The following is a 27592-nucleotide window of genomic DNA, read 5'->3' as shown; positions in this document are numbered from 1 at the left end:
AAGGCTATTTACTGGAGATGTTGAACAAGATAGAGATTTTATTAATGGAGTGTTGAACACATTTTGTAATTCAACTGCTAGCAAAATTATTTTCTTTATTGTTATATATTTGTACGATTAAAAGGAGAAAATAGGATCAGCATTGAAAAGTACAAAAACATGGTCAGGCTAAATGCAATCAGCATTGACTGGAAATGCTTATCTTGACCAAATGCTAAGCAGAGGAGAATGACTATAGCCTAATACATCTGCTGAGCTGCTTTGAAACGTTTTTGACCACATGTAAGAGACCCTCTGCATTTTCATGACACCCACACCCAGGAGCACTACTAGAAGGGCTTGTGGATGTCAAGAGAGGTCATTTCTGCTGGAGTCTTTTACCTCAAACTAAAGAAAAAGGAATCCCTTGAAGAAAATGTGCTTGGAGACTCAGGATTTAAACTTTATCACTGGTTGTCTCTTTGTATTATATTTAACATTAGGTTTTTCCCAACCTATGTAGAACATTCAGTGTGTGGTCTATGATGGTCTTTTGGGGATGGACTGACTGCAAAGTAGAGCTATGGTTAGGAATCATGTCCATGGGTAATATTATGCAGCCATTAAAAAAATATATTTACAGAGGCAAAAGTCTGAGCTTAAAATTCTTAGGATCTTTAATACATGGAGAAGATCTGGGGAATAATAATAACGAAGCAATTCAAAGAACAGTGTAGGCATTTCTCCCTAAAAACCTAGAGAAGGAAGTATGAAAAACCACTAATGTTGACCAAAGTATTCATAGGCCTTAAAAACATTTATTTTAAGCAACAAGGGAAGAAAATATTACTGTTTAATAGAGTGCCACTTCAGAAGGAAAGGGGAAAAATACTTGGTTAACAGCACATGACTTGTAGTAGTATCCGTATTCTTGGAGATAGGTTAAGGAAGGCCACCATTAACAGCCAAAGTTAGTGTTATAGCCCTAGTCACAGCAGCCTCCACCCCCTTCACCTTCTGCAGGAGCAGAAGGCAGGAATCTATGCTCGGGCTATATAAGGAGCCAAACCTTCAAAGTGTGTTGGGAGACTAAAATCCCCCAGCCTATACCCTTATCTTATTCTTATTTATGAACAAGCATCCCTTAGCCTTCTTTATCTTCAGTGTGTTGCACTCATGTCCCCCCATGACATAACAAGGAGGAAAATAAATGCATACATATTGGATGCTATTTTCCGGATGCCAAGTCTCTCTCCAGGTAGTAATGAGGAAGGAGTTTTATAGAACATTTAGCAATAGCACCCTGGGAATCTGAAGGAGTTAATTTCTCTCTTTATACAATTTCTACCAAAGGATTGCTTCTGGGAGGAAATCTATTTAATTTTGTTCATAAAAGAGATAAAGCTGGGGACTAAAGTGGGGTAGGAGGAGATGTGCATCACTAATATCTTTAAAAACAGAGAAGAATAGGATTCAGAAGACCTCAAGAAATTTTTTTTTTAAAAAAAACCTTTTTAAAGTAGTGATATGCGCCAGATGGCACACCCAGGAATCGATATTCTAAGTCCTTTAGGGACAAGGTTTAATTCTTTTAGGTCTCATGTAGCATCTGATGCAGAGCTCTGCACTTAGTGGGCACCTAGTTAATATTTATTAAAATCAGATTGAATGTCGAACAAGTACACACACACACGCACACACACCAGCAATCAGAATTACCCAAGCTGAAAAAGTCACTAATGCTACAAGCATTATATCAAAGGTATCATTTCACTCATTCACTTAATACACATTTTGTGATAAGATAAATAATATCCCCCACACCGTGAAGGAGTTCACCGTGTGGGGAATGATTCTCCTGAAGCACTTTCATGCACAGAGCAAAATGACCCAGACATTCTCCGAATCAGGGTGGGGTAGGCTTGAAGGGCCTCCTATATAAAAGAGTAGCCTCCCTGCACTGGTTATGAAGCTCTGTTTCTCAGCCTCAACCCTCCCTTTCACACTCTACTTTGTAATGCTGGTGCTGGGTCTCTGTAGACAGCATTTCCCCTATGCTGCTGACTCCCTAATAAACTCTGCCAATAGGGTGCTGGAAGCAGACTGGGAGGCAGGTGAGCTTCTGAGAACATTTTCTTCTTTTTTGTTGGCTTGCTGGTCCTGCTGGTGTCAGGCCAGCTCAGCAGGTGGTTATGGTAAACAGATGTGTTCCAAACTTTCTGCAGCAGTCTTAGCATGTTTCTCAGAGATACCATCCCCAGTTGGTCAGTCACCCAGCCGCTCCAGGACTTCTAACTTCAGTTCCATAGCCACAAACAATGGCAGGCAGGGCCATCTCCACCTCCTCAGTGGTCTGTATCCCAGTGCCACCAGAATCTTTACTAAGTTTCTAGGCTCTAACAACTTGATCCTGTTGCCTTTGTACCCCCAGCCCTGGGAGGGAGTGGCAGCAACTTTCTGAAGCTACTATCTCGTATTATCTCTGCATTCTCTTTTCACTTTTGTAGCCTTTGTGTTCCTCCTATACCTTGTTAACCCATTCCCTCTGTAACATTCTACTTCTAAAATTGCTGGGTGTTTTCCTAACCAGACCCTGAGGAATACCCTCCCTCATGAACCTTTCTCTTTTTCTTGCACTACTTCTCATCTTAGCATCTGTGAACACCAGGTACTTTAGATGCCTTCTTATTCAAGTCCCCCACACTCCATTTGAATATAAGCTCCATGAGAACATAAAATTTGTGTTTTCTTTCTTGTTGAATACCCAGACTTCAGAACAGTTTTTTCTATTAGGTATGCCTTCAATATGTATCTGTCAAAAGAACAAATGAATGAATGAATGGGTGTAGAATGAACAAATGAAAGAAATGGCTATTTTTCTTTTTTTAGATGGAGTCTCGCTGTGTCACCAGGCTGGAGTGCAGTGGCATGATCTCGGCTCACCGCAATCTCCACCTCCCGGGTGGAGCGATTCTCCTACCTCAGCCTCCCGAGTAGCTGGGACTACAGGCGCACACCACCACACTCGGCTAATTTTTGTACTTTTAGTAGAGACAGGGTTTCACCATGTTGGTCAGAATGGTCTTGATCTCTTGACCTCGTGATCCGCCCACCTCAGCCTCCCAAATTGCTGGGATTACAGGTGGGAGCCACCGCGCTTGGCTGGCTCTGGTTATTTCTACGGCTTTATGCTTCCGCTCTCCGCTGTCCTATCCCATGTCCATTCTTGGCACTCTGTTACTCTCTCTAAACTAAATTCAGCTTCTATAGCTACCTTCTAGGCTAGTTGGCACTGGATAAGACTATCGAAATTGGATACTTTAGGTTAGTGGTTCTCAACTGTTATCCCCGGTGGGTACTGGGCAATGTCTGGAGACCACTTTCATTGTCAGGACTAGGAGGCAAATGTCCCTCTGGCATCTATTTTGCAGGGATGCTGCAAAATGTTCATCCATGTGCAGAACAGCCCCCCATGACCAGGAATCATCTAGTCCAAAATGTCAACCATACCGCTGTTGCTATTAAGAAACCCTGATTTTGATGTTAACTGTTTAGAAACAAGAGATTCCTCAGATGATACTTTTAGGCATCTTTCGGTCCTGTTAATTTATTTCTCTGGCTATATAAGGCCAAGTATCCTTGATGAAGAAAGATACAACTGTTTTTGTCATGGCCAAGGACCCAGATGTTTTTCAACAAAATGATATTTGAAATGCTGAGAACAGAATATCCGGAGGACTGGCTAAATATTTGGCTCTTTGGCTGGACTTTTGTAGAGTTATACAGACAGAGTCTGTGATTAAAAGTCAGAGAGCGATATGATAGCCAGAGGGCCAGGGGAGGGGTGAAGGCAGGCAGTGGGTTGTATATGATGTTGCATAAGAAATGTTTAAAAGAACAGAGTGTCTTCTATTGATCCAAATCCCCTAATAATAATTATAAGAACCAGCTGTTTTTCTCCCAAATAATCCAAAGAATAGCCATTAACTGGAGACACAGAGCTTAAAAATGACATAAATCACTTGGGTATTTACATTTTGAAGGTCACTGTGGATGAGCCAGGTGGTCTCCTCCTGGACTTCAATTATCAAAATACATTTTCCTAAAAAAATTGACCTGCTTGGGTAATTGCTATTCTGATGAACTCCAACCCTAAGCTTCCTCTTCTACTCCCACATTTCCTTGAACGAGTTCATTCTATCATCTTAGCTACCAAAATATCCACAAGGTATATTTTTCTTCTCAGTGTATGGCAGCAATCCCATATAATACATCAAGTGGAATACAAAGTACTATACAACTGTTATAAATTTTTCCGGCACAATTCCCAGAGTTATTACTTAGTGTCATCTTCTTTCCAAACTATACTTACTAACTTTTTTAGTAAACACATTTGAGCTTTCACCCATATTCATCATCTTTAAATTATAACTCCTCTAATCAAATAATTAAAGATGGTCATTAAAAGAACATTTAGTTGGTTTCACATACTTGCTGCTAAAATTGCAGTTGTTTAAAGACATTAAAGATAGTGTGTCCCAGAGGATACCTGTGAAGTTTGCCAGATAACACGGAGATGTCCAGCTAAATTTAAATATCAGATAAACCACATGGTTTTCAGCAAAAGTATCTCTCATGCAATATATGGGAAAGCTTTGTACTTGAAAACTTGTGGTTTCTCTGAAATTCAAGTTTAACTGAATGTCCTATATTTTTATTTGCTAAATCTGACAACCTAGTGCTCGTCTGTCAAGGTTTACATCTTTGCAAACTCTTTTAATACAGAATTTCTTTTAAATAATATTAGCAAGAATATTTTCTTTGTGATTCATGGACTGTTCTTCTCTAATGAAGAGATACTCACAAAATAATTAGAATCTCTAGGAATATTTACCTCACTGAAAATAAAGCAGTCATGAGCTCTGGTTTCAAATTATCAACCCATAATATCCTGAAAACAAGTTCCGTGATCTTGACCATTTGCAAAGTGCATAGTTGCTGTTTCCTTTAGACTCTAATGCAACTAAAACTGAGTTCCCCTCTCTCCACTTAATCACAGGTCCCAGAGGAAAACCCAATGATTCCCCTTTTGGTTGATGATCAGTGGACATGGCATGTGAAGAAATAACTCCTTAGCCATGTCACATATGGTCATCGAACCAGGCTTGGCTCAGCTGATCTGATTACCTGAGTTTTCTCCTGATTAATTCTGAATGACACAGAAAAATCAATCATGAGGACAGCCAAAATAATCATCTAGTCAGATGATTCAGTTATATAAACTTGACCTTAACCTCTTCCTCTCAACCTATGTTCATTTCAAAGAGATTTTAGCAGATATGTGGGTGGGGGGAAGTAATAGTAGTAATGTTTTCCTCAAAATCTACTGTCTAACAAGTCAGTAATTTAAGCGATTCCATTAAATGTAATTAACTAGCTTTAGGAATTCTTTTGTTTTTCTTCTTTTCTTTATACTAAAGAACACACATTATAAAATCTTAATCATATAAAACATCTACTCTGAATTGAATACCAGACACTAAGTAATTCAGCCCCAACCTCACAACTGGAAACACTTACACGCATTTTTTTTCTAACACTATACTGATACCTTTATTCGTGAAAAATATATACTATTAAAAAATACAGATGTTTTGCCTTCCTATATTTCAGGGCACTATGACAGAAGTCTCTTTTCTCCTATGTGAAAATTATGTATTTTCTCCTTAATGAAGTGCAAATGCCTTCTTACTTTAAAATTCCAAAGGTAAAATTCTTAAATATGACCTATTCATTAACTCATGACACAGTGAATAAAAGCCTGCTGTAATACACATTGTTTTTAGACATGAGGTTGTAGACACTAAAATGAGGGCAGAAAAGGAGGAAGCACAGTTATACATACAGTGAGCAATAAGTGTGCCAATAACATAGTAAAGAAGCTTAAAAGTAGAAGATTTGAATAACATTAAGAAATCAAAGAATTCTCCTGGGAGTACTACATGGTTTAATTTTTTTTTTTTTTTTTCCTGAGACGGATTCTCACTCTGTCACCCAGGCTGGAATGCAGTAGCACGATCTCGGCTCACTGCAACCTCCACCTCCCAAGTTCAGGCAATTCTCCAGCCTCAGCCTCCCAAGTAGCTGGGACTACAGGTGCACCCCACTGCATCTGGCTAATTTTTGTATTTTTAGTAGAGACGGGGTTTCACCATGTTGGCCAGGCTGGTCTCAAATTCCTGACCTCAGGTGATCTGCCCACCTTGGCTTCCCAAAGTGCTGGGATTACAGGTGTGAGCCACCACCCTCGGTCCATGGTGTAATTTTTGAAGGACAAATATGAGTTTGTCACCTGAACCAAAAGAACAGGAACATTCCCAGCACACACTTAAAAAAGCAAACAACCTCCCTCCCCCAGTCAGCACACATGTTATGACTGTATGAAACAAATGATGTATTTGGAAGCCCCAAGCATTTTTGAGGGTTTGAACACCAAGTATAAGGCAAAGAGTAGGAATGAGGCTAGGGAAGTGGGAAATACCTTACTGCTTCCTTTTGAAGTACTGATGGATCAACTAAGAAAATCAGAGCAGGGGCTGAGCTGGCAAAGTGAGCAGATTGGCTCAATGGAGCTTAAGAAATACTAGTCGTGAACTGTTGTGCAAGAGAAGGGAGAATGAGAAGTCCCTACAGAGGGGAACTCAGAAGCCAGGGCACTGAAGAGGAATCGGTGACTTTGACAGTGAGAGGGAGTTTGCCTTGGGATATTTGGACACAAATCATTCATTCAGCCAACACACGACATTTCATTCAGCCAAACTGCAGGCATTGCCAATGTGATAGTACTAAGCAATGGGGACTTTAAGAATTAATGAGGCCGCTAGGGCTACTCCCTTGTGAATGGTATTAAGTCCCCTATAGAGGAAGCTTCACACAGTTCACTCACTTGCCCCTCTGCCATGTGAACACACAGCGTTCCTCCCCTCTGGAGGAGCTGCCCTCATGAGACAACTGAACCTGCCAGTGCCTCGATCTTGGACTTCTCAGCCTCCAGAACTGTAAACAATAAATTTGTGTTCTTTATGCATTACCCAGTCATTGGTATTTAGTTATAGCAGCACAAACAAAGATACGCTGGTTGTTCAAAATGAAAGAAAATTAAAATCTTATGCTTCCTTTTCTGCTATGTTTCCTATTTCTGCTTTAACAAATTATCACAAACGTGTGGCTTAAAACAACACACATTCATTATTTTACTGTTCTGGGGGTCAGTAGCGTGAAATGTTTCTCACTGGGCTGCAATCAAGGCATCGGCAGGGCTGCATTCCTTTCTGGAGGTTCTCAGGAAAAATCCATTTTCCTTCCTTTTGCAGCTACTAGAGGCTGCTCACTTTCCTTGGCTTGTGGCTGTCCTGTCATCATCAAAGCCAGTAATGGTCAGTAGAACCTTTCTCATATCACATCCCTCCAAAGGGAAAGTCCTGACTCTCTCTTCCACTTTTAAGGATTCCTGTGATTACACTGGGCCCACCTGGATAATCCAGGCTCATCTTTTCACCTCAAGGACAGCTGATTAGCAAACTTAATTCCACCTGAAACCTTAATTCCCTCCTGCCAGGTAGCACATTCCACAGGTTCCAGGGATTAGAGCATAATTGAGAAGGAGGTATTATTTGGCCTACCATACTGGTTTTAGAAATGCATGTTCTAGTACCCAAGACCCTGGTAGAGTGCACCATCCACAGAAGCCATGTGAATCTTACAAGATAGCATTGAAGAGAGGAACATCTTTGTTCCATCCACTGGCTTGTGGCACGGGACAGAATGGGAGACTGGAACTATTCAAGTTAAAATGAAGTTAAATCTGAGCAGTGCTATTTTGCAAATTTATTGGAATAAAGAAGGAGGCTTTTTGCTTGATCTAGCTTATATCCTGTTAGAAACAAAATAGCCAGGCAAAACTGCAGGAGAAAATGTATCATTAAATATAATAAGACTAAAAGACCAGGAAAGTTTGATCTTTTCCAGGTGGGATAAACAGTTAACTCTCAGTAGACAATGTTTTCCTGTTGCTAGGCTGACTAGCAGTGGTGGCTGAGCTGTTTATCTTTAAGAAAACATACCTATATCTTTTTACTTGACAACTACAATATAATCTGTCTGGGGGTTGTTCATCATTTAAGAAAGGGTGAAAAAAGTCCTCTCCCAGAAAGTGTTCAAATCCGTGAGCCGAAATGATGATAACATCATGAGAGACATCATAATTTATCTGTAGCATGTAAATCACCGCGGCTCCCCTCTGAGGATGCTCGCTAAAATGATGAATAGCTCTGCGCGCTGTGAGAGCGACCCTGAGGAATTCACCAGCCAGACTTTGACAGGAGAGCTGCCTCCCAGTCTCTTCCGGATGGGAAGAAGCAATGACTTAACAGGTTTGAAAATTCAGTTTTTTAATCACTTGTTAAAACATTTAGTTTGACTTTATCCATAAAGGCACAGTGTGGCAAGAGTTGAACAATGACCCTGAGAAACTGATCAAGATCCAACCTGGTCTGGGTGATGCTGGCCTACCAGACATTTTTTTTTTTTTGTTCCCCCACTGGATGTAGTCAGCTGTGTCTCAACTTGCTCTTTGCCAGTAAAACTAGTCTTAGAGCCAAACATTTCCTGCATTTTCTAACACAAGAGGTCCCTCAAGTGTCTGCATACCCTTGCAGCCTCCTGCATAAAATAGAAGCGAGAATGTTAGAGAAAAGGAAATGTCATTTTATGGGTTTTATTTTAGAAAATCTAACATTTATCGTAAAAGATCAATAGATAACATTCTGTTGAAGTTTTCACTATAGTGCCCTGTGGAGGTGTGGATGATCGAATTCTTTATAGCTTTAGCAATTGTTATGGGCTGAATGTGTCCACCCCCCAAATTCATATGTCGAAGCCCTACCCGCCAATGGGATGGTATTGGGAGGTGGAGCCTTTGGGAGGTGATTAGGTTTAGATTAGATCATGAGGGTGTGACTTGCATGATAGGATTTGTGCCCTTATAAGATAACGAAGACAGAGGTATCTCCCTCTTTCTCTCGTCTCCCTCTCTCCTTCTTCTCTCCCTCTTGTCCACTGTCCCTCTCTTCTCTCCCTCTCTCCCTCCTCTTTCTCCTCTCACTCCTCTCTGCCTCTCTCCCTGTCTCTCCATATGCCCAAGCATTGAAAAAGCCATGTGAGCTGGAAGTGAGAAGGTGGCTATTTACAAACCAGGAATCTGGCCTCCACCAGGAACCAAATCTGCCAGCATTTTGATCTTGGACTTTGAGCCTCCAAAACTGTGAGCAATAAATGTCTGTTGTTAATCTACCCAGTCTGTGGTACTTTTTATAGTAGCCTGAGCTGACTAAGAAAGTAATTTAAGAGTAAGAAATATCTTATTAAATTTCATATTGCCTGTAGCATCCATCATAGTACTTCAAATACAGAGAAAACTCAGTGTGATATTATTAAAAATAATGAGAGTAGAGATTATAAGAAACATGGAGTGCTTACTCTGTGTCAGGTACAATGTTAAGCACATTGTATATTTTAGTTCATTTAATTCTCACAGAAGCCACATGTGATAGGTATTACCTATCCATATTATAGCTAAGGAAGTTAAAGTGTGGAGAAGTTGACCTGTCCAAAGTCTCCCAGCTAGGAAGTGGCAGAGCTGTGATATAACTCCTGGTGCATCTAACTACAGAGTGAGACTCTTAATCTGCATGAACCTAACTGCATTAGTTTACCAAGGTTTCCATAACAAATTATTACAAACAGGGGACTTAAAACAAGATAAATTCATTTTTCACAGCTTTTGAGGCTAGAATCGAGGTGTCAGCAGGACCATGCTCCATCTGGAGGCTCTAGGGAAGAATCCTTCCTTGAGTCTTCCTAACTTTTGGGGGCTCCCAGCATCTCTTGGCACTCCTGAGCTTGTAGACCCATTGTTCAAATCTCTTCCTCCATCTTCACATGGCCTTCTGACCTGTGTCTCTTTATGTATCCTCTCTTCTTTTTTTCCCCCAATAATATCATTCACTGGATTTAGAGCCCACTATAGTCCATTATGACCTCATCTTAACTACTTAAGTTTGCAAAGCCTTTTTTTTCCAAATAAGGTCACTTTCTGAGATTCACTTGAATGAGTTTGGTGGGGGGCACACTATTCAGCCCATTACATGAACCATTTCACCTCATTTTCTTCCATTTTTACTGTATTTGTGTCTCCCCAAAATTTATATGTTGAAATCTTAACCCCCAGTGTGATGATAATAGGGGGTGGGGCTTTGGAGGATGATTAGGACATGGAAGTAGAGCCCTCATGAATGAGATTAATGCTCTTATTTAAAAGGACTAGAAAATTCTCACCCCTTTTACCATGCAGATGCAGCAAGAAGGCACCATCTATGAGCCAGAGAGCAGGCCCTCATCAGACATGAAGTCTTCCTTGATCTTGGACTTCCCAGCGTCTAGAACAGTCAGAAATAAATGTCTGTTGTTTACAAGCTACCCAGTTTATGGTGTTATGTTATAGCAGCCCAAACAGACTAAGATAAGCCTCTCATCTGAGCATCCTTCTTTCCTGACAGAATTATTTCTTGCTGGGCTGGACATGGTGGCTCACGCCTGTAATCTCAGCACTTTGGGAGGCTGAGGCAGGTGGATCACTTGAGGTCAGGAGTTTGAGACCAGCTTGGCCAACAGGGAGAAACCCCATCTCTACTAAAAATACAAAAATTAGCCAAGTGTGGTGGCACACACCTGTAGTCCCAGACAGCAGGAGAATCTCTTGAATCCAGGAGACGGAGGTTGCAGTGAGCTGAGAAGGCACCACTGCACTCCAGCCTGGGTGACTCCATCTCAAAAGAAAAAAAAAATTATTTCTTGCGGGACTTCCTTTGCCCATTTACTATTATCCCTGTTAAAAATGTTCCTTCTGCTGATCCACACAAACAGCAGCTTTAAACCTGACTCTATCATGAAATGTTTTATTTCTTGTCCATGTCATTTTCTTGGTATAGAATCAAAAGTTGCTTCTAAAGACTTATGTTTGTGATATTTTATGTCTGTGGAACCCTTGCATTACTGTTTAGGATTTGAAGTCTCCACCCCTGGCTTGTTTGCTACTTTGGATCTGGATCTGTTGAGCTTTACTCTTTGGTGTCCATCCTGTTCTTAGCATGGCATCCAACAGAGCCAATGGAGTTCTTGTGCAGTGACTGTTCATGGGATGGCCGCATAGAGAAATGAGTGGAGGGTACTTGTGACCCCTTGTCAATAGTATCCCATCTTCGAGTTGCCTTTATATCAATGAAAAGGAATGTGGCATGGACACTGGATTTAGCACAGCTTGTAAAAGGCACTGCAAAATTCTTCATACCCTTCCTTGGCAGGTTCTAAAACTGTAAAAGAGAAGATACTGTATTAGTCTGGATTCTCTAGAGGGATAGAACTAATAAAATATATACATACATATATATGATAGGATATATATATACACTAATATATATATACTAATAGGATATATATATATATATAATGAGTATATTAAGTATTAACTCACAGGATCACAAGGTCACACCATATGCCGTCTGCAAGCTGACGAGCAAGGAGAGCCAGTCTGAGTTCCAAAACTGAAGAACTTGGAGTCCATTGTTCAAGGGCAGGAAGCATCCAGCACAGGAGAAAGATGTAGGCTGGAAGGCTAGGCCAGTCTAGTCTTTTCACGTTTTTCTGCCTGCTTTATATTATAGCCATGCTGGCAGCTGATTAGATGGTGCCCACCCAGTTTAAGGGTGGGTCTGCCTTTCCCAGACCACTGACTCAAATGTTAATCTCCTTTGGCAACATCCTCAGAGACACACCCAGAATCAATACTTTGTACCCTTCAATCCAATCAAGTTCAGTATTAACCATCACAGATACAGACTGTCATAGTGAAATTCACAGTACAAATGTTCCAGCTTGGGTAACAGAGGAACAAGAGCCAAGTGAGAAGGAAAGGGGTCCTAGAAGCTATGTGGTAACCTTATTCATATATTTACCTGACTAAAATCTAAAAAGAGCCTTTCCTTAGCTGACACCCCACCCACAGACAGCTGTTGAGAACTTGTAACACTGATCTTTAAGATTCACACAGAAGAACAGGATCACTTTTATTAAGACAAAACACATAGCTCTCTGTAGTTTTTAGCAAAGCAGGACAAGTTTGGTGTGGCTGCTGAAAAAGCAAGGTGGGCCTTTTGCTTTGGGGATTCATAGCTCTCCTCCCGTACAAGGAGCCTGCTCTTTGTAGAAAATGCCAGACTCTACATTAACACAGCTACAGTCCACAGTTTATCTGAGCACAAGTGAAGAAGGCTGGTGTTTCCAACAGAGTGTTCACTAAATTCTAAGGGATATAAAAAGACAAAATTGGAGGAAAAAAGAGAGAAAAGGACAAGAGAAAAGAAGAAAAGGGAAAAGTGTGAGGTGTGTATAAGTCTCTAAAATTACAGTGCCCTGGAAGATGACAGAGTGGTGGGTGTTAGCATGGGCTTTGGTGTCAGCCTTGCCAGGCTGAGGGACCCACCCTGGTCATCCCCTCACCCACATCTTGCCCACTTTGGACTGGGGCCCTTGGCAGCCATGTTGTCTGGCTTCCCTTCTCCCAGCTCCTTTCTGCCTGCTTACTGCCTTTTTTTTTTTTCCTGCTTTCTGAGTGTTAAGTACCTAGATTGTCATTTCTTCCAACAAGATAAAAAATCCACATGCTCCTTCATTTAGTAACCCGAGCCCTTTCTTTGTGTTCTTAACTCTAGGAATGTCATCTTGCGTTGACTGGCAGGACAGTGGCATCTGACTAGATAATCATGGTAATGTATGTCCTCATTCAGATATGTCTGTCTTTCTACCTTCATTGTTTCATGTAACTCTCCTGAATAAAGCTTGTTACTTGTTCCTGGGAACATAAAGCTGAAAAAGACAAATTCAAGATCTCAAAGTATTTACAGTGTAGGATGCAGAGAGTTAGTAACTACAGAGAGCGGTGCTAAGTGCTAGGGAGGAGATACACATCAGATATTCAGATAGCAAAAAAAGACTCGTCTAAATTATTCGGGTGCGGTGGGGTTATAGACGGCTTCTCAAAGGATGTAAAATTCTCACTATGTTTCACACATAGAAAAAACAATATTATTTCAGCAGGAAATGTACTCGATTACCACCCCCCAAAAAAAACCTCACAAACATAATTCTTTGATAACTGCATTGTTTGTGTCTTACACCCAGCAAGTTGGAAATGTAAGGGCATTTCTTAAGCACCTGCCTTCCTGGGTCATTCCTCTGGGAAATTAGACATAGCCTAAGGGTATGCATTAGGTTTTCTCAGGGCTGCCATAACAAAGGATCACAGACTGGGTGGCTTAGCAACAGAAACTTACTTTCTTTTTTTTTTCATTTTAAATATAATTTAATTGTAAGATTCCACAACTTAATTTTTAATAATGTCTGTGTTAACAATTGACTATAAAGTTCTGAAAAATTTAACAATTACCTTTCACAAGTTGATGAGAGTCAGCTCTGACACACTGCTACAAAAAATCCTAGTATAGTGACTTAAACACAACACATTTCCTTTGTTTTGTGTGACAGGAAGTTCAGGGATGAGTATCTGAGGGCTGGTGGCTCATCAGGAACCAAGACTCTTTTTTTCTGCTCTGATGTCCCAAGCACAATATCACCACCAATCCCACAGAAATACAAACTACCATCAGAGATTACTACAAACACCTCTATGCAAATAAACTAGAAAATCTAGAAGAAATGGATACATTCCTCGACACATACACTCTCCCAAGACTAAACCAGGAAGAAGTTGAATCTCTGAATAGACCAATAACAGGAGATGAAATTGTGGCAATAATCAATAGCTTACCAACCAAAAAGAGTCCAGGACCAGATGAATTCCCAGCCAAATTCTACCAGAGGTACAAGGAGGAACTGGTACCATTCCTTCTGAAACTATTCCAATCAATAGAAAAAGAGGGAATCCTTCCTAACTCATTTTATGAGGCCAGCATCATCCTGATACCAAAGCTGGGCAGAGACACAACCAAAAAAGAGAATTTTAGATCAATATCCTTGATGAACATTGATGCAAAAATCCTCAATAAAATACTGGCAAACCGAATCCAGCAGCACATCAAAAAGCTTATCCACCATGATCAAGTGGGCTTCATCCCTGGGATGCAAGGCTGGTTCAATATATGCAAATCAATAAATGTAATCCAGCATATAAACAGAACCAAAGACAAAAACTACATGATTATCTCAATAGATGCAGAAAAGGCCTTTGACAAAATTCAACAACGCTTCATGCCAAAAACTCTCAATAAATTAGGTATTGATGAGATGTATCTCAAAATAATAAGAGCTATCTATGACAAACCCACAGCCAATATCATACTGAATGGGCAAAAACTGGAAGCATTCCCTTTGAAAACTGGCACAAGACAGGGATGCCGTCTCTCACCACTCCTATTCAACATAGTGTTGGAAGTTCTGGCCAGGGCAATTAGGCAGGAGAAGGAAATAAAGGGTATTCAATTAGGAAAAGAGGAAGTCAAATTGTCCCTGTTTGCAGACGACATGATTGTATATCTAGAAAACCCCACTGTCTCAGCCCTAAATCTCCTTAAGCTGATAAGCAACTTCAGCAAAGTCTCAGGATACAAAATCAACATACAAAAATCACAAGCATTCTTATACACCAATAACAGACAAACAGAGAGCCAAATCATGAGTGAACTCCCATTCACAATTGCTTCAAAGAGAATAAAATACCTAGGAATCCACCATACAAGGGACATGAAGGACCTCAAGGAGAACTACAAACCACTGCTCAACGAAATAAAAGAGGATACAAACAAATGTAATAATATTCCATGCTCATGGGTAGGAAGAATCCATATCGTGAAAATGGCCATACTGCCCAAAGTAATTTATAGATTCAATGCCATCCCCATCAAGCTACCAATGACTTTCTTCACAGAATTGGAAAAAAACTACTTTAAAGTTCATATGGACCCAAAAAAGCACCCGCATCGCCAAGTCAATCCTAAGCCAAAAGAACAAAGCTGGAGGCATCACGCTACCTGACTTCAAACTATACTACAAGGCTACAGTAACCAAAACAGCATGGTACTGGTACCAGAACAGAGATATAGATCAATGGAACAGAACAGAGCCCTCAGAAATAACGCCGCATATCTACAACCATCTGATCTTTGACAAACCTGAGAAAAACAAGCAATGGGGAAAGGATTCCCTATTTAATAAATGATGCTGGGAAAACTGGCTAGCCATATGTAGAAAGCTGAAACTGGATCCCTTCCTTACACCTTATACAAAAATCAATTCAAGTGGATTAAAGACTTAAACGTTAGACCTAAAACCATAAAAACCCTAGAAGAAAACCTAGGCATTACCATTCAGGACATAGGCATGGGCAAGGACTTCATGTTTAAAACACCAAAAGCAATGGCAACAAAAGCCAAAATTGACAAATGGGATCTAATTCAACTAAAGAGCTTCTGAACAGCAAAAGAAACTACCATCAGAGTGAACAGGCAACCTACAAAATGGGAGAAAATTTTCGCAACCTAGTCATCTGACAAAGGGCTAATATCCAGAATCTACAATGAACTCAAACAAATTTACAAGAAAAAATCAAACAACCCCATCAAAAAGTGGGGGAAGGACATGAACAGACACTTCTCAAAAGAAGACATTTATGCAGCCAAAAAACACATGAAAAAATGCTCACCATCACTGGCCATCAGAGAAATGCAAATCAAAACCACAATGAGATACCATCTCACACCAGTTAGAATGGCAATCATTAAAAAGTCAGGAAACAACAGGTGCTGGAGAGGATGTGGAGAAATAGGAACACTTTTACACTGTTGGTGGGACTGTAAACTAGTTCAACCATTGTGCAAGTCAGTGTGGCGATTCCTCAGGGATCTAGAACTAGAAATACCATTTGACCCAGCCATCCCATTACTGGGTATATACCCAAAGGACTATAAATCATGCTGCTATAAAGACACATGCACACGTATGTTTATTGTGGCACTATTCACAATAGCAAAGACTTGGAACCAACCCAAATGTCCATCAATGATAGACTGGATTAAGAAAATGTGGCACATATACACCATGGAATACTATGCAGCCACAAAAAGTGATGAGTTCATGTCCTTTGTAGGGACATGGATGAAACTGGAAATCATCATTCTCAGTAAACTATCACAAGAACAAAAAAGCAAACACCGCATATTCTCACTCATAGGTGGGAATTGAACAATGAGAACATGTGGACACAGGAAGGGGAACATCACACTCTGGGGACTGTTGTGGGGTGGCGGGAGCGGGGAGGGATAGCACTGGGAGATATACCTAATGCTAGATGACAAGTTAGTGGGTGCAGCACACCAGCATGGCATATGTATACATATGTAACTAACCTGCACATTATGCACAGGTACCCTAAAACTTGAAGTATAATAATAAAATAAATAAATAAATAAAAATTTAAAAAAGACAAAAAAGGTCCATAAGCCAACAAATGAGGGTGGCTTCTAGAGCTGGAAAAGGCAAGGAACCAGATTCTCCCCTAAGGCCTCCAGAAGGAGTCCATTCGTCCTAACAAAGGACTTCCTGTCTCCAGAACAATAAGATAACAAATGTGCATTGTTTTTAGCCGCTGTTGTTTTGCGTTAAGTTTTGTGAAAATTCAGTACGGCAGCAATAGGAAACGAATACAGCATCTTTTACCAAATAAACACACTTCACCCTTTTCCTGCTCCCTTGTTGCTCCATGGCATGCAGACATGGAGTGGATGGCAGCCACCTCGCAATCTGGAAGCCATTTGAATGAGGATGAAACTTACTTTCTCAAAGTTCTGGAGGCTAGAAGTCTAAGATCAAGGTTTCAGCAGGGTCGATATCTTCTGAGGCTTCTCTCCTTGGCTTGTAGATGGTTGTCTTCTCTCTGCCTTCACAGGGTCTTCCTTCTGTACCAGTTTGTGTCCAAATTTTCTCTTCTTCTAAGGATGCCAGTTGTAATGAAGTAGGACCACTCTAGGGACCTCATCCTAACTTAATCACCTCTTTAAAGCCTTCCCTGTAATTGCAGTCACATTCTGAGGAACTTGGGATTGGTGCTTCAACCCATGAATTTTTGGCGGACACAATTAGGCCCATCACAGGATGATGGAGGTGTGTACTTCAGAGCCAGACCAACACAATTTCAAATCCAAGCTCAAATTGTGATCTGAAGGGATCTTTATGGTCTCTGGCCTCAGTTCTGTCTATTAGGAAGTAAGATTAATGAGAATTTGCGAGGGATGTGCTACACTTAGCACTAGCTAGTGCCTGATAAATTGCAGCAACTTGATAAATGGTAACAGTTATTCCACTGCTAATGCTCAGTGTCACCAATGATAGTTGATGATGCTTCTCTGGGCAGCAGATCCTCTCCTACTATTACTTCTTCCTTCTGTGCTACGTTTTTAATCCCTGGAGCCTTTTGATAAACACGTTTGCCCAGCAGATTCCTGTGGCTCTTATCAGGACAGTTGGGAACAATGAGACATTTTCTAGCCTCTCTTTTGTCTCAGGTCCAGGTACTGATCCTGCACTGTGACAACATTTTCTTGACCCTTACTGGAAATAAGAAAAAAAAAAGATAAAGAGAAAATTGTGGTCTTCGCCTTCCAGTAATGTAATGGAGTCTTTTTCCTTGGGGTTTGGCAGAAAGAGGCACTGGTGGCAGCATGACAGGGTCATGCCCTCCTGCTCATGGTTGCTCTTCCACTTGAGGCCCCCCTAAACATAGATGAGGGCCATGGGGAGCCCACAATACAACCTGTCATCAGGAAGCCCTGGGAAACACAAATTGTGTTTTGGAATAAAACAAACAAACACCAGCATTTGAATACTCTCACGCCCAAGGTCATTTGTGTCACCCACTTGGCCTGCGGGACCCCAGGGAAACATAAAACCAGTGAGCAGCCCTTTGATCTCACACCTTCTTTGGACCATTTTAATCAATTAACCATGAAGTCCCTCCACTTCGCTTACGCAGACCTCTATATAAAATGACTTTGGTCTGGCTGACACGTTACTGCATCCGAGATCAAAGATTGTAGCAAATGCCAAATTCAGCCAGGATAATTCTGAGCCTTTTTTCCCAGCCCACTCCTCTCCCAGCTCTTAGAAGCACTTTTCTTGCAAGGTCAGAAAGGGGAGATTTTGAATGCTGATGGACACAAAAACGAGCTTCGTGAGGATGTGAGGAGACCATCAGTACAAGAGGCGAAGTGGTGGCTAGCAGAGGAGGCTGGGATGCACTCAGCTAAAACAAAGTACATTTTAAAAGTTAATAATGCCCATAGAAGGAAAAAATGAAAAATGCTTTCTGAAGTAATTTGAAGAGTGGCCTCCTGTTTAGTTATGAGATTAATTAGATCTCTGGAAGCAGGCACTGAATCCCCTGGACTCAGGATTGCAGCCTAACCTAATCACCCGCTATTAGTGATATATGGCACCGTCATGCTCAGGAATAAAACTCCTTCCCATGTGTGTGTGCATTAGTGAGCAAGTGTGGGGGTGGAACTGTGCTTCCCACCATTTTACCACAAAGGGAAAGTTGAGAATGATCATTTGTGGTGACCCTACTGTGTCTTGGGCTAGTGCTAGGAATTTTATGTATTATCTAAATGTCTGTCATCACAATAACTCTGGGGAAGGCAGAATATATTATCTTCATTTCTCAGATGATGAGCCCAAATCTGAGAGCAGTTCACAGGCTTACTGGTGGTCAGACACTGACCTCCAAACCCCACCTCTTTAATAATACCTACTTGTCATCGCACACTTGTATAATCTTTCACCTGTGGGCTTCATCTTGTGAAATATTTGGTCCACCATACCCCCTGAAATAATTTATTTTCTTGATTTCAAGTACAGACATCTATAACTGTTGATCAGAGCTCTCGGTCAGCATGAGCTAACCAGTGTCAGGATACTCAGCTCATAAATTGCCAGTCAAAAGCAAAGAAAGTGCAGACTCACCACAGGAAAATAAATTACACCTACCTGAAAGATGGAAAATATTAATAATTATAATTCTTGATTAAGCACCTTTTATGGACCACTCATGGCTGTGGGCACTTTGCTCATATTATCATTAATCTTTCCTATGGTCCTGTGACATAGACATCCCTAACCCCACTTTATATATATGATGGATAAAGAAGAAGGAGAAAGACTTACTCAGTGTTTCTCAGCTAGTAACTGGGATTTGAATTTCTAGTTCCTTTCATACAACTTCTTAATCTTTATTAATTATCTTCTTAGAATCCCAGAGTTTGAGAATACAGACTATGAAGGCTTAAATGTAGGAGGTGCTATTACTACTTTGAAGAAAATGTGATACTCTTAAAAGGCTCTTCCAACATTTGAACATTTCTGCAAGGTAGAGAGATCTCCCTGAGCTACTGTGGTGTGGCCCTTGGCTGGATGTGAATGACCAGTGGATTCCCAACCTGAGAAGCTTCGTGAAGCCAGCACCAAAGCAGTTAGTGAACCATTAAGTTTAATTCTTATTTCATATGAAAGTATCTCCTAATGCTGGTTCCAATAGGAAAACAACAACAACAACAAGGATTTAGAAGCTTTAAAAAATAAGTGACTCTATATACTGTCAAACTCAGAAAAATAAAAATTATGAAAGAGCAAAGTAAAATAAACTTTCAATTCAGTTCCAAGAAAAGTCAAGAAGCTGGAAACATATCCAGAGTCCACATGTGCAGAGCTGAGCCACAATCATTATACAAAGCAAAGTGGAAAGTTTGGGGTGAGCTTTGGAAAGGAAGAGAGCCTGGTTCTGTGGCTTGGAGATTGTGGTCCAGAGAGCTGGGTATGGAAAGAGCCCCCTACATCATGTCATTCTTAACAGCACATGTGGTAGGGACCAGGGTTAGAAGCACTGAGTGAACTAGGAAAAGCAGATGTCTGTGTGGTCAGGGGGCAACTTAGTTGGTCAAGAATTCTGAAAAATAAGAAGGTAGTTTTGGCTTATGATCCAGTAGGAAACCAGCGAAGGGAGGTGTTTCCGATATAGGAACCAAACCACGGGATGAGGATGCTCTCACTGCTCTGGTTGGGTTTGGAATCTCTCTTTTGAGGAGACAGCAGCATCTCGAACCAAAAAGAAATTCATCTTCAGCTTAAGTGCTGCACATAGGAAATGGGACAGAACCATCAATAATAGCTAATAGCTATTGAGTGTTTAATAAGTGCTGATTCTAATCACTGGATATAGGTGAAGTCATTATACCCTCATAGTAACCCTGTGATGTGAACACTGTAGATGAGGAAACTGAGACACTAAGACTGGCAAATTGACCTGCCTAAGGTCACATGGTAGACATATGCTAGAGTTGAGGTTTGACAGTCAGGCCCTGGACATCAGAGGTAGTTCACTAAGCCACTGTATTTCAGTGACTTCCACTGCATATTAGAGCCCTAATGCATTCACACAGCTGCTATTCAATCTACATTCTTTTCAGTAGGTTAGGGAATTTTACTCCAGGGTGAGGAAGACAATTGGGTATTTCCTTATCATTGTGTTTAATTTTTGCTTAATGTGAATATACTTCTCAAAAACATAAAAATTAGGGATTGGAGCACAGTCCTGATATAATGACTATGTGATTGCCTTAAATGAATTACATTAACTAAATTTCGCTGAACTTAGATTTCTCTGGGAAGGAGCTGCCCCACAGATGAATAAACTGGAGACTCAGACACTGAGACAAAGCAGCTGATTCCTTAAGGTTAGCTCTAAAGGTGAGGTGAGTACCTACCTGGGCAGCTACTAGGCATAAAGCACCCAGATTAGGGCATTACCCACATCAATATCAAGGTCACCCACCCCCTGAGGAAAATAGAACTGGGATGGCATCACCATTCAAACATGGGTCTATTTTATTCTCATATGGGTACCTTTTCCACATATCATAGTATCACACAAAGGCAAAAGAAAATTTAAAAATGGAAACTTTGTAGGCTCCGGTCAAAGCACATGACCTTAGTATCCTGTTCTTCAATTCTCACTGAAAGTTCAACTGTGACAAAAAAGGAATTCAATATTCATGGATGATAAACTAAAGCAGAGGTCTCTCAAAGTTAAATTTTGTTTATTGTGGTAAAATATACATAATATAAAATTTAACATTTTAATTATTTTAAGTGTGTAATCCAGTGGCATTAAATATATTTAGATTGTTGTACAACCATCACTTCCATCCAACTCCAGAACTTTTTCATCTTCCCCAGTGAGTCTATGTATCCATTACATAACTCCCCATTTCTGCCTTCTACCAGCTCCTGGTAACCACTACTCTATTTTTTGTCTCTATGAATTTGACTCTTCTGGGTACCTCATATAAGTAGAATTATACAATACTTGATCTTTTGGGTCTGGCTTATTCATGTAGCATAGTGTCTTCAAAGTTCATCTATGTTAAAGCAGGTATGAGAAATTCTTTCCTTTTTGAGGCTGATAGTATTCCATTGTATGTCTTATACACATCTTGCTTTTCTATTCATCTGTATATGGACTTGGGTTCCTTCCACCTTTTGGCTACTCCTGTTTTCTGATATAAGTTAAATAAATATTGTAGTATATTTTATTTTTATGGATTACTTATTTTTAAATTGATTTTATGTATGTTGACTAGGAAAATACATACATTTGGGAACCAAGTAAAAACACAAAAGTATGAAATAAAAATAAATATTGCTGAAAGTTGTAAATATTGTCTCCCCTTTTTTCCTGGGTTATTTTGCACATATTCAGGGGTGTTTGATTCCCTTCTTGGGGGACACAGGCACCAAGGATGTGTTCATTCATTCCTGTGGATCTTTGAATGGTATTCTTTGGTCAAGTTAAATAATCAGAGAGCTGGTTATTTGGCCTTCATTTTGTTGACCCTTATAGAACTGAACTTTTTTCAAATTTTGTTTTGGTTGTATGTCCCTGAAGGATATTACAACAAGAGACAGTTCTAGAAAATTTGTTACTCATTTGAGGTTACTTTGGTTGAGAATGTGACTCACTTCCTAAACCATTGTCTCTTTTATAAAATTTCTCTCAAGTTTCAGTGTCAGGAAATTCTGGGTTTCTCTGGACACCTGATATGTTTTCATTTTCTGTATGTGAGCTATGATCACATTACCCACTTTTGGGGCCATTCCATTGCTCAGAATTTAATGTATCAGCTTCCTTACCATTTTTTCAAGACTTTAAGACAGCTGTGCATTAAATACTCTGATTTTCTCTTGTTGGTCAAAACTCATTTCATTTTACTCTCATTTATCTCATTAGACAAATCACATTAAGAGAGCTACTATTCATTGAGCTTGTACTATGTACCAGGCATATTTTGGGGGACTTTGCATGTATTATTTATTTCTAACAATTACATTCTAAGACACATACTATTTTCTAAATTTTAGTGATGAGGAAAACCAGATACATTTGACTCCAAAGCTAGTGTTTGCTATCCGCTTATTATCATAGATGTCATTTGGTAACCTACTTCTACCTCAGGTTCAGTTTAGAAACCAAGCCTTATAAATCAATGAATCAAGGAGGATAAATCTAACAATTCCCAAATTCTAGACTCTATGTGCATAAACAGTGTCTCACAGACTATAGAAACAAACAAACAAAAAAATCATTTTAAATCCCTCCTCTGACATTCCTAGACCAGCCACCAGGACAATTCCTAACAAGGCAAAGACTAGCTACCTATTTCCAAACTCATTTCCTCTATCTCCCAGGAAACAGCTAAATTTCCTTTCCCAGCTTCCCTTGCAGGCAGGTGTGGCCATGTGACTGAGTTCTAGCTAATTAGATGTCCCATAAAGCCCTCCCTGGACATGCTCTGTGCTTCCTCTTCTTCCTCCAGGGAGACACACATTGTCACCAAAATCTATAGAGAATGATGGAGCCACAGGGTAGAAGAAGCCCGGGTCTTGGCTTCTCACCGGCTTTGAAATCCATGTGTTACCACAAAGGGGTCCCAATCCAGACCCCAAGAGAAAGTTCTTGGATTTCACACAGGAAAGAATTCAGGGTAAGTTCATTGAGTAAAGTGAAAACAAGTTTAGTCATTGTATATCTAGAAAACCCCATTGTCTCAGCCCAAAATCTCCTTAAGCTGATAAGCAACTTCAGCAAAGTCTCGGGATACAAAATCAATGTACAAAAATCACAAGCATTCTTATACACCAATAACAGACAAACAGAGAGCCAAGTCATGAGTGAACTCCCATTCACAATTGCTTCAAAGAGAATAAAATACCTAGGAATCCACCATACAAGGGACATGAAGGACCTCAAGGAGAACTACAAACCACTGCTCAATGAAATAAAAGAGGATACAAACAAATGGAAGAACATTCCATGCTCATGGGTAGGAAGAATCAATATCGTGAAAATGGCCATACTGCCCAAGGTAATTTATAGATTCAATGCCATCCCCATCAAGCTACCAATGACTTTCTTCACAGAATTGGAAAAAACTACTTTAAAGTTCATATGGAACCAAAAAAGAGCCCGCATCGCCAAGTCAATCCTAAGCCAAAGGAACAAAGCTGGAGGCATCACGCTACCTGACTTCAAACTATACTGCAAGGCTACAGTAACCAAAACAGCATGGTACTGGTACCAAAACAGAGATATAGATCAATGGAACAGAACAGAGCCCTCAGAAATAACACTGCATATCTACAACTATCTGATCTTTGACAAACCTGAGAAAAACAAGCAATGGGGAAAGGATTCCCTATTTAATAAATGGTGCTGGGAAAACTGGCTAGCCATATGGAGAAAGCTGAAACTGGATCCCTTCCTTACACCTTATATAAAAATTAATTCAAGATGGATTAAAGACTTAAACGTTAGACCTAAAACCATAAAAACCCTAGAAGAAAACCTAGGCATTACCATTCAGGACATAGGCATGGGCAAGGACTTCATGTCTAAAACACCAAAAGCAATGGCAACAAAAGCCAAAATTGACAAATGGGATCTAATTAAACTAAAGAGCTTCTGCACAGCAAAAGAAACTACCATCAGAGTGAACAGGCAACCTACAGAATGGGAAAAAATTTTCACAACCTACTCATCTGACAAAAGGCTAATATCCAGAATCTACAATGAACTCAAATTTACAAGAAAAAAACAAACAACCCCATCAAAAAGTGGGCAAAGGATATGAACAGACACTTCTCAAAAGAAGACATTTATGCAGCCAAAAGACCCATGAAAAAATGCTCATCATCACTGGCCATCAGAGAAATGCAAATCAAAACCACAATGAGATACCATCTCACACCAGTTAGAATGGCAATCATTAAAAAGTCAGGAAACAACAGGTGCTGGAGAGGATGTGGAGAAATAGGAACACTTTTACACTGTTGGTGGGACTGTAAACTAGTTCAACCATTGTGCAAGTCAGTGTGGCGATTCTTCAGGGATCTAGAACTAGAAATACCATTTGACCCAGCGATCCCATTACTGGGTATATACCCAAAGCACTATAAATCATGCTGCTATAAAGACACATGCATAGGTATGTTTATTGCGGCACTATTCACAATAGCAAAGACTTGGAACCAACCCAAATGTCCAACAATGATAGACTGGATTAAGAAAATGTGGCACATATACACCATGGATATACACATATGTACATGCATATACACATATATGATATACACCTGCATATACACATATATGCAGCCATAAAAAATGACGAGTTCATGTCCTTTGTAGGGACATGGATGAAATTGGAAATCATCATTCTCAGTAAACTATCACAAGGACAAAAAACCAAACACCACATGTTCTCACTCATAGATGGGAATTGAACAATGAGAACACATGGACACAGGAAGGGGGACATCACACTCTGGGGACTGTTGTGGGGTGGGGGGAGGGGGGAGGGATAGCATTAGAAGATATACCTAATGCTAAATGACGAGTTGATGGGTGCAGCACACCAGCATGGCACATGTGTACATATGTAACTAACCTGCACATTGGGCACATGTACCCTAAAACTTAAAGTATAATAATAATAAAAAAAAAAGAAAAAAGAAGAAAAAAAAAGAGAGAGAAGAAACAAAAGAATAGCTACTCCATACAGAGCAACCCTGAGGGCTGCTGGTTGGCTATTTTTATTGTTATTTCCTGATTATATGCTAAACAAGTTTTGGATTATTCAGGAGTTTTTTCAGAAAGGAGTGAGGATTCCCCTCTCTTAACTGAGGGTTCCTCCCCTTTTTAGACCATATACTTCTGGGCATTGCCATGGCATTTGTCAACTGTCATGGCTCCTGGTAGGAGTGCCTTTTACAATGCTAATGCATTATAATTGGCATATAGTTAGCGGTGAGGACAACCACAGGTCACTTTCATTGCCATCTTGGTTTTGGCAGGTTTCAGCTGGCTCCTTTACTGCATCCTGTTTTATCAGTGGGGTCCTTGTGACCTGTATCTTGTCCTGACCTCTTACCTCATCCTGTGCCTAAGAATGCCTAAACCTCCTGAAAATGCAGCCCAGCAGATTTCAGACTCCTTGTACATAGCCCCTGTTCAAGATGAAGTGACTGACTCTAGTTCTAATGCCTTTGACACATGCTGATGAAGAACACCCTTTTTTGTTGTTGTTGTTTTACCTGAGTAGGAAACTGAGTTCTATTTTGGAAAGCCTCTGAGATGTGGAGTTTTTTTTTTTTATTATTATTATGGTGGCTAATTTCCTTTTCTATAAATTAGAGATTCAGTATTTATTCCACAGGGTTATTGTGAAGATTAAGTGAGACAATGTATGTAAATATGGTGTCTGGGATCTAGTAGGTGTTCCATTAGTTATTGTAATTATTGTGATGATTTTTATGTAACTCAAGTATCCTCATGTTGTACAGCTTTCTGAGTAGCCCTCTGTCTTTCAGGAAATCTAGTCTCCTCCCAGGATTCCTGAGTATCTGTAGGGGAATCTGCATTTGAATTTTCTTATAAATTGTCCTTCCCACATTTCTTCCTGATTACCTTGGGTCACATCCTTACTTCACCTCCTAATGCGTTAGCCTTCCTTAGTTTGCCTTGTCCTACACTTTATTCAGAAAGGCAGTGCTAACATAAAGCTGATACTGTGTATCACTGAAGACTTTAGAATTGGGTAAGGGAATAGATCACAACTCAGAAAACTTTCAGATGGTTGTTGGACTTCATTTCTCTGAACATTTCTTAGCCAGGTTCCATCTCACAGGTTTTCTTTGGGTCATGTCTGTCTTTAGAACTTGGTCTACAGTATTATTCAAATCAGAGACCTCTGCCTTACAGTTTCTTCCCAAGGTCAAGGCCCTTAAAACCCTATGCCTGACCTCTGGAGAAAAAAAAATAGAAGTATCTTAACAATCACAAATCTCTAAGCACAGAAAAATCCACCCTAACCAGAAAAACTACTATCTCTGTCTGCCCTCCCAGCCTTTTCACATGATTAAATATCACATTCTAGTTTGCGGTATTTGAATTCGGGTTTCCTCATCAAAAGGCAAGGCTACCACAAAGTGAGAGAATAGACCCCTGACTTACATGTTCATGACAGGAGGATTTACCAAAGCTATCCCTTCCGGAAAAAGGGGAAGAAAAACTTGGCTTCCAATTTTAGAGTGACAAGCAAATACCCTATAGTTCTAGAATCTTCCTTTTGTTCTTGTGTCTACTTGCCTTCTATTCTTCCAACTCTCCAGTTCTTTTTGCCTTAGAACTTTAACACAAGCTATCAGCCTAAAAAATCTGTCATTAGGTTGCAAATATGACTCTTTGTCATTCAATACAAATGCTGCCTTCCTAGAGAAACCACGGCAACACCATTCTTGCTAAGTAAACACAAATCTCCCCACCCTGTCCAGACTTTATGCACCCTGAACATTTTTACCAGCTTGTTTTCTATAGTACCTACCATTATCTAGAGCAGCACTGTCCAGTGGAATTTTCTGTAATTATGCAACTGTTCTTAATCTGCACCAATATGAAAGCTATAAGCCACACATGGCTAGGGAGCACTTGAAATGTGCTGGCTTTTTTATGGGTCCTGTCATTAACCCACATGAATGGAATCTTAAAAATTTTTTTTTGTTTTATTTCAATAGTTTTTGGGAACAGGTGATTTTTGCTTACTTGGATAATTTCTTTAGTGGTGCTTTCTGAGATTTTGGTGTACCCATCAACCAAGCAGTTTACACTGTACCCAGTGTATAGTCTTTCATCCCTCAATCCCTTTCCACTCTTCCCTCTGAGTCCCAAAGTGCATCGTGTCATTCTTATGCCTTTGCATCCTCATAGCTTATCTCCCACTTATACATGAGAACACACGATATTTGGTTTTCCATTCGTGAGTTACTTCACTTCGAATAATGGTTTCCGACTCCGTCCAGGTTGTGGCAAATGCTATTATTT

At 40.1% G+C, this 27592-nt stretch overlaps 1 long non-coding RNA gene across 1 annotated transcript; it reads right to left on the bottom strand.

Moving 5' to 3' along the window:
• Window positions 1-8487: 8487 nt before the first annotated feature.
• LOC115934351 (uncharacterized) lies at window positions 8488-26794 on the bottom strand. The gene is made up of 4 exons (XR_008679367.2): window positions 26726-26794; window positions 11093-11408; window positions 10375-10475; window positions 8488-8700 (listed from the first exon to the last, which is right to left on the bottom strand). It is a non-coding gene; the product is annotated as an uncharacterized lncRNA (long non-coding RNA).
• Between the last annotated feature and the right edge of the window lie 798 nt (window positions 26795-27592).

Source organism: Gorilla gorilla, chromosome 3 (assembly GCF_029281585.2).
Source record: "Gorilla gorilla gorilla isolate KB3781 chromosome 3, NHGRI_mGorGor1-v2.1_pri, whole genome shotgun sequence".
In the NCBI taxonomy this organism is placed as follows: domain Eukaryota; kingdom Metazoa; phylum Chordata; class Mammalia; order Primates; family Hominidae; genus Gorilla; species Gorilla gorilla.
Note: the sequence above shows the minus strand (reverse complement) of the source record. Positions and strands in the feature narration are given on the sequence as shown.